The sequence below is a fragment of the Dioscorea cayenensis genome, chromosome 6, assembly GCF_009730915.1.
Source record: "Dioscorea cayenensis subsp. rotundata cultivar TDr96_F1 chromosome 6, TDr96_F1_v2_PseudoChromosome.rev07_lg8_w22 25.fasta, whole genome shotgun sequence".
Classification (NCBI taxonomy): domain Eukaryota; kingdom Viridiplantae; phylum Streptophyta; class Magnoliopsida; order Dioscoreales; family Dioscoreaceae; genus Dioscorea; species Dioscorea cayenensis.
Window position 1 is genome coordinate 15,256,821 of NC_052476.1, and position 11,632 is coordinate 15,268,452.

Here is an 11,632-nt window from a genome sequence, read left to right on the forward strand (position 1 = left end):
GGGTTGAGAGTCTATATTGGTAACCTTTGTGGATGGGTGATACGCCATGAGGGTTAGACAAAGCTAGATTGGAGAGGGTTGAGAAGGTGAGTCGAGAGATAGCGGAGCATCCCCTTTCCCCTTCGATTTTACTTACTCTACCTCCATGTTCCAAGAGTTCTTTGTGGTCATAGTAGAGTGAACAGGCTAAGGGATGACCTTCCATTGGGGCTTAGTTGCAAAGGCAACAGAGTGAAGCGTTGAAGTTATTTTAGCACCTATGGCTTAATTGTGACTAGGGACCTTCCGCCTGGACCAAAGAGTTAGGTCTACACTTAGGAATAGGATTTATTACGTGGAATCCCTAGAGCGTCTTGCAACTGTACACAGTGCGAGGTGTTGAGATTGATCGGTTTCTCTACCGGGACTTGGTGTAGAGTTAGTCATGGTTGACCTTAGATTTGGGACCATGTATCTTAGGATCTCCAAGACTCATTTATGCATTACTTAGGAAGCATAATAATTGGTTTTGCACTTGAAACAATTATCTTAGGCGGAGCAGTATCCAAGTACCCCACTTCTATCAATTGCCTTATCTCTCACCTACTTATGCTTCTTTTTATTATTTCTTTTATTTTTTTTACACCACACCTTATCAACACAATCATTGTTCATTTTTACTTGGTTAAATAGAAATTTATGTATTTGTACTCCCTACTCCCTGTGGATATGATACCCCACTCACCTGGGAATTTATTACTCAACAAACCCATGCACTTGCAGATAACACGCAAGGGGCATTGTCAAGTTTTTGGTGCCGTTGTCGAGGAGTAGGCGTTTAGAGATACTTTGCACTTTGCTTCTTAGCTATTCATCATTCATTCTATTTCACATTTTCTTGTTCTATCATCTTTCTGATTTTTCTTTTCTTTTTGGTTGCAACTCCTGGTTATGGCCTAAGGAAACCCTTCACAAATTGTTGAAGGAGATCCTGAGCTTGAGCGAACACTTAGAAGAAGGGGGAAAGAACATGTAAAAGAATAGTCAATCCGAGATGAAGTAGAAGGTCAAGGGTCAGATAATATGGCAGAACAGAATGAGCAATAGATAACACTTTCTGATTATGCTAGATCCTCAGTTTTGGGCACACAATCGAGTATTGTGTGATCCCCGATCTGACTCAAACTTTGAGATGAAGCCCGACATTTATCCGAGATGATTCGATCGAGAAAAGTTCAATGGTTTGGCAGATGAGGATTCAAACAACCACATAGACAACTTCTTAGAAGTTTGTGACATGCTGAAGATCAATGGTGTATCTGATGATGCTATCAGATTGAGGGCTTTCCCATTTTCTCTCAAAGGAAGTCCCAAGCAATGGCTTCATTCCTTGCCAAAAGTATCCATCACGACTTGGAATTAGATGGTCGAAGCTTTCCTTGTAAGATACTTTCCTCCGAGAAAGTCGGACAAGCTTCACAATGAGATATCAACATTTGTGCAGATGGAATTGGAATCATTGTTTGAGGCATGGGAGCGCTTCAAGGATCTTATGCAGAGATGTCCACAACACGGATTTCCCAAATGGATGATCATTCAGACTTTCTATAATGGGTTGAATTCAAGTACAAGGCAATTAATAGATGCCACCGCAGAAGGAACAATGAGGAGTAAAACCCCCGAAGAAGCCCGACAATTAGTGGAAGACATGGCCATGAATAGTTATTAGTGGAATGCACACGAAAGGAAGAAAGTGGCCGGACTACATGAAATAGATGCAGTCACTTCTTTGGCGGCCCAAGTGGAATCATTAAGTAAGAAGTTAGACCTTCTAACTTCTAATAGAGTGGCAGCCATGACTACTTGTACTGGATATGGTGGAGGACATGCCCCCTCTGATTGCCCGATAGCTGTTGGTGGTACACCCTCCGTTGAGCAAGTTCATTATGTGTGTAATACAATGAGAAACCAAGGCAATCCTTATAGCAATACCTACAGTTCGGATTGGAGAAACCACCCTAATTTCTCATGGAACAATCAAGGCCAATAAAAGGCCACCGCACCACCGAGTTTTCAACAACAACAAGCCTCAAACATGGAGAATCGAGTTTCAGGTTTGGAGACCCGGATGATTGATCTAGAGAAGGCCTTGACTAGATTTGTGCAATCATCGGATACACGGTTCTAATCGGTCGAGGCTACACTTTACACACACACCGCTTCATTGCACAATCTAGAGATTTAAGTGGGATAAATTACGAAGTCTCTATTAGAGAGACCTCAAGGGAGTCAACCTAGCAACACCGAGACTAATCCGAGAGAGCAAGTGAAGGCGATCACTTTGAGAAGTGGTCATGAAGTTAAAGGTAGACCTAATAGTGAGAAGACCAATGTTGAAGCACCCGAGGTCGTAGAGGTTGGGAAGGAAGCAACCAAGGAGAAGGAAGTGGCACCCCTACCGTACAAGCCAAGAATCCCTTATCCCTCTAAATTGAAGAACGACCAAGTAGATGAGTAATACAATAAGTTTATGGGTCTGTTTAGTCAACTACAAATAAACATTCCCTTTATTGAGGCATTATCCCAAATGCCTAGGTATGCCAAGTTCTTGAAAGATTTTTTTACCAATAAAAGGAAATTGGAGGAGAGTGCCTCCGTGATTCTAGATGCATCTTGCTCGGCGGTGTTGCAAAAGAATATGCCAAACAAGAAGAAAGACCCAAGAAGCTTTATCATCCCGTGCAACATTGGCAATTTGGGTGAAGAAATGGCATTGGCAGATTCTAGGGCTAGTATCAACATCATGCCATATATTTTCTTCAAGAAGTTAAGCTTGGGAGAGCCTAGGCCCACTCGGATGACATTACAATTGGCGGACCGAACAGTGAGACATTCGAGGGGCATCAATGAAGACGTTCTTGTCAAGGAAGACAAGTACATATTTCCTGTAGACTTTGTAGTATTGGATGTCGATGAGGATGTAGATGTTCCTTTGATACTTGGGAGGCTATTCTTGTGCACTTCCAAGGCATTGATTGACATGGACGGCGGGGGGTTGACACTAAGGGTTGGAGATGATAAGCTCACATACCACTTCACCGAAGCCATGCGGTATTCTCGTGACTTTGATGATACTCTTTATTTTCTCAACACTACTAATCAGATAGTTGATGAATATGGGCAGGAAATGTTTAATCCAGACCTATATACGAGGGGTTGCTAGACCAAGATGAGGTTAATGACGAAGTAATGGCACTAGGTCTAGAGGAGAAGGTACCATCTACTCCGGGGATCATGAAGAAGGTGCTCTAGAAGATGAAGCGGGCGAGGAGATGCCACAGGAAATGCCCTAAGGCTGGTGGGGATGTGTACGAACTGAACAAGTTGGATGAATCTTTGCTAGGCGGTACAAAGCCCGATAACTACCCCTCTACCTTCAAGGGCCTTTGCTCATCATGCTTTCAAGTAATGGGTAAGAGGGTAACCTTCATCTATGAGCTCCCGTGAGGTAAGACAAGGTACGTCAAGCTTAGTGACATTAAACAAGCGCTTCTTGGAAGGCAACCCAAGTTTTTACTGTTTTCCTAGTTCTTAGTTAGAGTTTGTATGAATATGCATGAGTGTTGTTTCGTGATTGTCAAATGCTTTTACTGTGATTTTTTCTTGTGGATTTTTGATGTCATTGTGTGCTTCATTATGTTTTGGCAGAGAATTTTGGTTATTTGAGCTTATTTTCATTGTTTTCTCTGGGTAAAGTTGCTTTATAAGGTAGGCTTGAGTTTATTTATATGTTAAGGAATTTTCTGCAGAGCCTGCAGTATTTTCGAAATGTCCAGAAAAAACACACGTCCGTGTGGAATTTCCTCACAGGCGTGCATTTCCTTTCAGAGCTCATCCAGAGAGAACACAATTACGTGGACTCGCCCCTGTGAATGACCTTGTGATGGTCCACGCCCGTGTGGAAGTTCTTCATGAGAGTGCATTTTCCTGCAGAGACTTACAAATTTATCCCGAGAAGACACAGGGGCGTGGACTCGCCCGTGTGGATGACTTTCCCATAAACGCACGAGAGTGGGTAATTTCCGTACGCCCGTGTGGATCTCTGCAAAGAGCTTCTTCTCCATCCCGAGAAGACACAGGGGTGTGCGTTTGACCTGTGAACTGCCCTGTAAGAATCCACACCCGTGGAAAATTTCCACATAGGCAGTTTAAATTGGGAGTGTCCAAGGCCACATGTTTGTCCTAGACGAGCTACAGGTATTTACACTCAGTTCTTAGCAGATCTGTGCATGGCCGAGCCGACAACATAGGTGTTTTGAACTGGCAGGGGTTACTCTATTTATATTCCATGGTCCGAACTGTGCCGATTCACCTGGGGCACGTTGTGGCGGATTTCCTAAGGCACCAGGGCCAGAATGGAAGAGTGGGAGTATTATTTGCTTGGCCCTACGTCACTAGACTTATCCTGGGGATGAGCCTTGGGGATGTTATCTGAGGGACCGAACATATAGTTGTTCCTACCCCTCTTGGACTTGATACGCTCAGGATGATAGGACTAGTGCGCAAATATGGGCCGGGAGCTTACATTTTGGTTACATATACCACCGAGAGAACCGAGGTCAGAGGAGGCTCATCGGAGGGTTCTGCACAGATGGAGATCGAGGATCCAGTGCACACGTTCACTCCTTCCTGAGCCTATGATCATATTGAGAGGCTCGAGAGCGCTGTGAGCATATTACAGTCATAGATCACTGAGTTTCGAGCGATACAGTTAGCACAGTATACTGCAATGGTGGCCCGTATCAACATGTTACAGCAGCTATTCACTAGGCGATCTCCGGCTCCACAGCCTCATCATCACCCGGACCACCAGCACCTTTTGATTATCCAGCACCAGCAGAGCCGACACCAAGTGACACCGACACTTGATTCCACTTTTCATTTCTTTATTTTTGCATTATATTTTGGACTTGTACACTCGGAAAGGATTCTCCTTCTGAGTTTATTTTCTCTTATCTTTGTCTCGAGTTGTATTCATTGTTTTATCTTTTATATACTGGGGTTGTTTTTGTTTTATTGAGCTTCACTGAACCCTCTTGTGTATGCCTGTAGATGGTCTTGTCCGTATGGGAATTGAGAACTAGTCATGGATACGACCAAGGTGCTTTTGCACTTGGTCTTGTGTGCTTTACAACCCATTGGAACATCACTTTCAACGATTTAGCTCCAGCAAATGCAACAGTAGGAGTCAGGAGAGTGTTGTTTTGATTGCTTCTCCCACATATATTCTTGATTGTTTTACATTGTTAGTGAGCTTGAATGTGTACATTGGGGACAATGTACAACTTAAGTGTGGGGGGGAGTTTCATAGTGCACATGTATTTTATATTAGTTTTGATTGACATGCATGCTCACATAGCCAATGGCGGTTCACCTTAGTTGCAATGATTGTATTCTTGATTTTAGGAGAATTTTTAACATTGAATGTTCTCATGCTCTTAGTTCTTTCTTAAATTTCTAGGAATTTTTGCCCGATTGACACTTGTTGCACTACTTGTTCATTAAACTCTTTTGGAAACTCAAGTTCGATGTTAAAGGGACTAATTAGTTTTGTTTCTTGTCTTTATTTTGTTGAAAAAAATGGAAAAAGGAAATAAAAGAAAGAAAAAAATATAGTGTTTAGTTGTGCATTTGGGGATGGAAAAAGATACCACCTATGAAGTATGGAGCTACTCTCATAAGTCAGATACTAGTTATGCCCTAATGAGAGAAAGAGCTATCTCATAGAATGAGTGAAAGTTACCACCTTAGTAGAAAGAGCTACCACCTTGAAAGTGTGAAAGCCACCTTAGCGGCCGCTTTGGAAAGGGCTACCTTAGAGGATGTGTAAAGGTACTACCATCTTTTTAGTTTTTGTCGCTTTGTGTAAATAAATAAGTCCCTTATACTTAGAACTTTAAGGAGTATAATTTGTTTTGACTTGAGTGAGTTTACACACACTTATACGATTTCGGGTTTGTTGTCCTTTTTTATTCAAGTTTTTAGCTAGAGCATTGATTATTCGTATTTAGTGTTGAAATTTCCCTTACTTGTAGAATGCTCTCCTTGCATGCTTTGGTGAACCAAAGGCTAACCACTTTCATTATTTCTTTCTTCTATGCTTCAGTGTTTTATTTTGCTTGAGTACAAGCAAAAGTGACAAGGTCCCCTTGCGTATATCCCGCAAGTGCACGGGTTTGTCGAAGTAATAATCCCGGGTGAGCGGGTATCGAATCCACAGGGAGTAGGGAGTAAAAATACTTAATTCGATTCTTAGCTATGTAAAAGATCAATGATAATGAGTGTGATAATGATTCAATTCTCAACAATAAAAGCAACAAGTAAGAGAGCAAAAGTAAAGAAGGGGGTAAGGCAATCGATAAAGATGGGGTACCAGGATAATGCTCCACCTAGGATAATTGTTTCAAGTGCAAGAACCCTCTATTATGCTTCCTAATCAATGCAATGGTGAGTCGTGGAAATCCTTAATTACATAGTGCCAAATCTAAGGTCAACTATGCCTAACTCTATACATGTCCCGGAGGAGAAATTGAACAATCTCAACACCTCGCACTCGCATAGAGTTGCAATGAGCTCTAAGGATTCCAAGTGATAAATCTTTTCCTAATTATAGACCTAACCCTTTGGTCCAGGTGAAAGGTCCCTAACCACAATTGAGCCCTATATACTAAGATCACCTCAACGCTTCACTCCGTTGCACGCGCAACTAAGCCCCAGCGGAAGTTCATCCCTTAGACCATTCACTCTATTATGGCCGCAAAGAACTCGAGGAACGGAGGTAGAATCTATCACGCCGGAGGGGAAAGGGGACGCTCCTGTACCTCTCGACTCACCCTCTCAACCCTCTCCAACCTAGCTTTGTCTAACGCTCGTGGTGTGTCACTCACTCACAAGGTTACGAACAAGAACTCTCAACCCTAGTGTTACTCTAGGGGAAATGTTCATACAATCAAGCATTCAAGGTTGGAACTCACAATAAACATCAATTTATTGAAAGCATAACAAAGATATTCAAAGAAACAAATACATCCTAGGGTTCACAATACCCGAGTACCCACTAGGGGTTTAGCTCTCCATGGGGCTAAGTACAATCAAAGAAATAGAATGTAAAAGCAATGAATCCATAAAGAAACCCCCTCAATAGTCGTGTCGATGGTCTTGTGGAAAGTCCTCTACTCATCGTCCAAGGATTCCCTCGTCCGGTATAGGATACGCCTCGATGGAAGCTTCCCTACCAACCTTCTTCCTAAGGAATGACAATGTTGGAGTAGTAGAACACCTCCAAAACTTTGTCCAATACCCCTCGAAACCCTAGCCGAAGCCCTCTCTCAAGTTGGGGAAAAGATGGAGAAAAGAATACCAAAATCGGGGCAGAATCGGCTTTAAATAGGGCTAGAATCGGGAGAAAAGAATACCCTAGCCGAAGCCCTCTCTCAAGTTGGGGAAAAGATGGAGAAAAGTAAACACTTGGGTTGCCTCCCAAGAAGCGCTTATTTAACGTCACTAAGCTTGACGTACCTTGCCTTACCTCATGGGGGTTCATGGAGGAAGAATACTTCTCTATTGTCACTGCAAATCTCTCCGCCATAGTATGGTTTCAGCCTATGTCCATTCACTTTGAATGTGCCCTTCTCCGGATGGTTAATCTCAATGGCTCCATGGGGTGAAACTTCGGTTATGATATACAGACCAGACCACCTCGATTTGAGTTTCCCCAGAAATAAACGTAGACGAGAGTTAAACAGTAACACCAGATCGCCTGTTTTAAAGTCCTTTGGCATCTTAATATGCTTGTCATGCCACTTCCGAATTCTCTCCTTGTATATCCTTGCATTCTCATATGCCTTCATCCTCCATTCGTCTAACTCATTGAGATGTAACATTCGTTGCTCTCCAGATTTGCGCAAATCGAAATTCATCACTTTAATTGCCCAATATGCTTTGTGCTCTAATTCTACCGGTAAATGACAAGATTTTCCATACACTAAATTATAGGGAGTGGTCCCTATTGGAGTTTTATATGCTGTTCTATGAGCCCAAAGTGTGTCATCCAATCTTTCGGACCAGTCTCGTTTCCCTTGTTCCACTGATTTGGTTAATATTCTCTTGAGCTCTCTATTTGTGACCTCCATTTGCCCACTTGTTTGCGGATGATAAGGAGTAGCTAGACGATGATGAACCCCATAGCGTTTTAACACTTTCGCCATTTGTGTATTACAGAAATGGGTTCCCCGATCGGTGATAATGATCCTTGGAGTTCCAAAGCGGGTAAATAGCTTCTTCAAAAACTTCACCACAGTTCGTGCATCATTAGTTGGAAGAGCTTGGGCTTCCACCCACTTGGAAACATAGTCAACTGCCACCAGAATGTATTGATTTCCATTGGACTTTGGAAATGGTCCCATAAAATCAATTCCCCAAACATCAAATACCTCGCAGAATTGCATGGGATTTTGAGGCATCTCGTCCCTTCGCGATAAATTTTAAGCCCTTTGACAACTATCACATCGTAAAACAAACTGATGAACATCTTGGAATAAGGTTGGCCAATAGAACCTAGCGGCTAAAACCTTCTCTGCAGTTCGACTTGAAGCATAATGCCCCCGCACTGGGCTTGAGTGACAATGCGCAATGATGTTCCAACCTTCCTCTCTAGAAACGCACCTTCGAACCACCTGATCTGCACAAATACGGAACAAGTAAGGATCTTCCCAGAAAAAGTTCTTAAGGTCACTGAAAAATTTCTTCTTCTGCTGAAATCTTAGACCCCCCTTCAGTACCCGTCCTGATAGATAATTCACAAAATCTGCGAACCATGGAACATCTTTCGATTCTAATTCCTGTACCGCATACAAGTGCTCTTCATGGAAAAAATCATTAATTTCCTTGTTTACCGGTTCTTGCCCCTCACAACCTTCTAGTCTCGACAGATGGTCGGCAACCACATTCTCTGTCCCCCTTTTTATCTTTTGATTTCCATATCGAATTCTTGCAACAACAATATCCACTCGAATCAATCTCGGCCAGCTCGCCTTTGTTCATGAGATAACGGAGTGCAGAATGATCTGTGAACACGGTGACATTAGATAGGATGATATATGGTCTGAATTTATCAAAAGCATACACTCATCGCTAATAATTCCTTTTCAAGAGTGGTGTAATTCTCTTTGTGCACTTGTGAGAGTTTTGCTAGCATAATAGATCGGGTTGAAATTGCTTATTTCTTCTCCGACCCAAAAACCGCTCCCCAACGCATAATCACTAGCATCACACATTACTCGAACGGCTCATCCCACTTTGGTGTTGTCGATTGGTGTTTGCACTAACTTCTCTTTCAACACATTGAATGCATTCGATGATAGCGTTTCAAAGTCAAAAGGGGTATCCTTCTCCAGAAGTTTGGTCAATGGCTGGGAGATTTTCGAAAAGTCCTTAATAAACCTTCTCTAAAAACCTGCATAACCCAAGAAACTGCGGATCCCCTTTACATTCGTAGGTGGAGGAAGCTTGTCAATTATCTCAATCTTCACCTTATCCACCTCCATACCTGCCTTGGAAATCTTATGTCCAAAGACAATGCCTTCTTGCACCATAAAGTGACACTTCTCCCGCTTAAGGACTGAGATTCGTCTCTTCACATCTCACTAATACTCTTTCCAAATTGTTTAAGCAAGCATCGAAAGAGTCCCCAAACACTGAAAAATCATCCATAAAAACTTCCATAATATCTTCGAGAAAGTTGTCAAAAATGGCCGTCATGCAGCGCTGAAATGTTGCAGGGGTGTTACACAACCCGAAAGGCATTTTTCTATAAGCAAAGGTACCATACGGGCAAGTAAATGTGGTTTTCTCCTGATCTTCTGGGGCTATTGGAATTTGAAAGTATCCCGACATGCCATCAAGGAAACAAATGAGAATTGATGTCCCACTAGTCGCTCCAACATTTGGTCAAGAAATGGCAAAGGAAAGTGATCTTTCCGAGTGACGCCATTCGGCCTCCTATAGTCAATGCAAACTCGCCAACCAAGAATCGTCCCTAGTGGGGATTAACTCATTCTTTTCATTCTTCACCACTGTCATTCCTCCCTTTTTCGGGACAACTTGGGTTGGGCTTACCCACTTGCTATCTGATATGGGATAGATGATTCCCGTATCTAAAAGTTTTATTACTTTCGCCTTAACAACTTCTTTCATATTCAGGTTCAATCTTCTCTGAGGTCGGATCACAGATTTGTAGTCATCCTCCATTAGGATCTTATGAGTGCAGAATGATGGGTTTATACCCCTAATATTGGAGATCTTCCATGCAATAGCTGATTTGTGCTTTTTCAACATGCTAACAAGCTTATCCTTCTGCTCCGCAGACAAGTTTGAAGCTACAATCACAGGGAGTTTAGAGTCCTCTATTAAGAATGCATATTCCAAATGTGTTGGAAGAGTTTTAAGCTCAAGTTCTGGTGGTTCAACAATTGATGGGTGCAAGCCGCCCTCTTTCAATTCATCAATCTCCTCGAAAACATTTGCCTCATGTTTGCAGTTATTCTCCTCCTCTTCTAACTGAGTATCTATCTCTTTACAATCTGCAACAGATATCAACGTGTTCATTCCACATAGTTCTACTTTTGAAATAGCAACCCCAACTGAAAAGAGTTCCTGCCTCTGATCTTGATAGGAAGAATCAAACTGAGCAAGTATTCTTTCTACACTTTCCTCCAACTGGTCACTCATTGACGCCGACGTGGATTCCTCAAACTGCTTTATCACATTATCTAATTCACTGTTTTGCCCTTGAATCCTGGCGATGCACTCTTCAACCGATTCTTCTACTGGCTATTGAGTTGTACACTGCTCATGGTGAGAAGGACACAGCATGTCATGCCATGCAATCGTTTGAACCTTCTGCTCCACATGTTCAACCATTCTCGTGATAGTGCCAAATGATTCAAACATGTTAATCATTTCCTATATAAAAAATAATAATAAGGAAACGTCAGAACAATGATAGAATGAGAAGATATGAAATAGAATGTATGGTGAAATAGCTAAGAAAACAAAGTGCATAGTATCTCTAAACGCCTATTCCCCGGTAACGGCGCCAAAAACTTGACAAGGTCCCCTTGCGTATATCCCGCAAGTGCACGGGTTTGTCAAAATAATAATCCCGGGTGAGCGGGTATCGAATCCACAGGGAGTAGGGAGTAAAAATACTTAATTCGATTCTTAGCTATGTAAAAGATCAATAATAATGAGTGTGATAATGATTCAATTCTCAACAATAAAAGCAACAAGTAAGAGAGCAAAAGTAAAGAAGGGGGTAAGGCAATCGATAAAGATGGGGTACCCGGATAATGCTACACCTAGGATAATTGTTTCAAGTGCAAGAACCCTCTATTATGCTTCCTAATCAATGCAATGGTGAGTTGTGGAAATCCTTAATTACATAGTCCCAAATCTAAGGTCAATTATGCCTAACTCTATACATGTCCCGGAAGAGAAATCGAACAATCCCAACACCTCGCACTCGCATAGAGTTGCAATGAGCTCTAGGGATTCCAATTGATAAATCTCTTCCTAATTATAGACCTAACCCTTT

General features: G+C 42.2%; 1 non-coding gene across 1 annotated transcript; it reads right to left on the bottom strand.

Moving 5' to 3' along the window:
• Positions 1-1,450: 1,450 nt before the first annotated feature.
• On the bottom strand, positions 1,451-1,557 carry LOC120264211. The gene has a single exon (XR_005537380.1). It is a non-coding gene; the product is annotated as a small nucleolar RNA R71 (small nucleolar RNA).
• Positions 1,558-11,632: the final 10,075 nt, after the last annotated feature.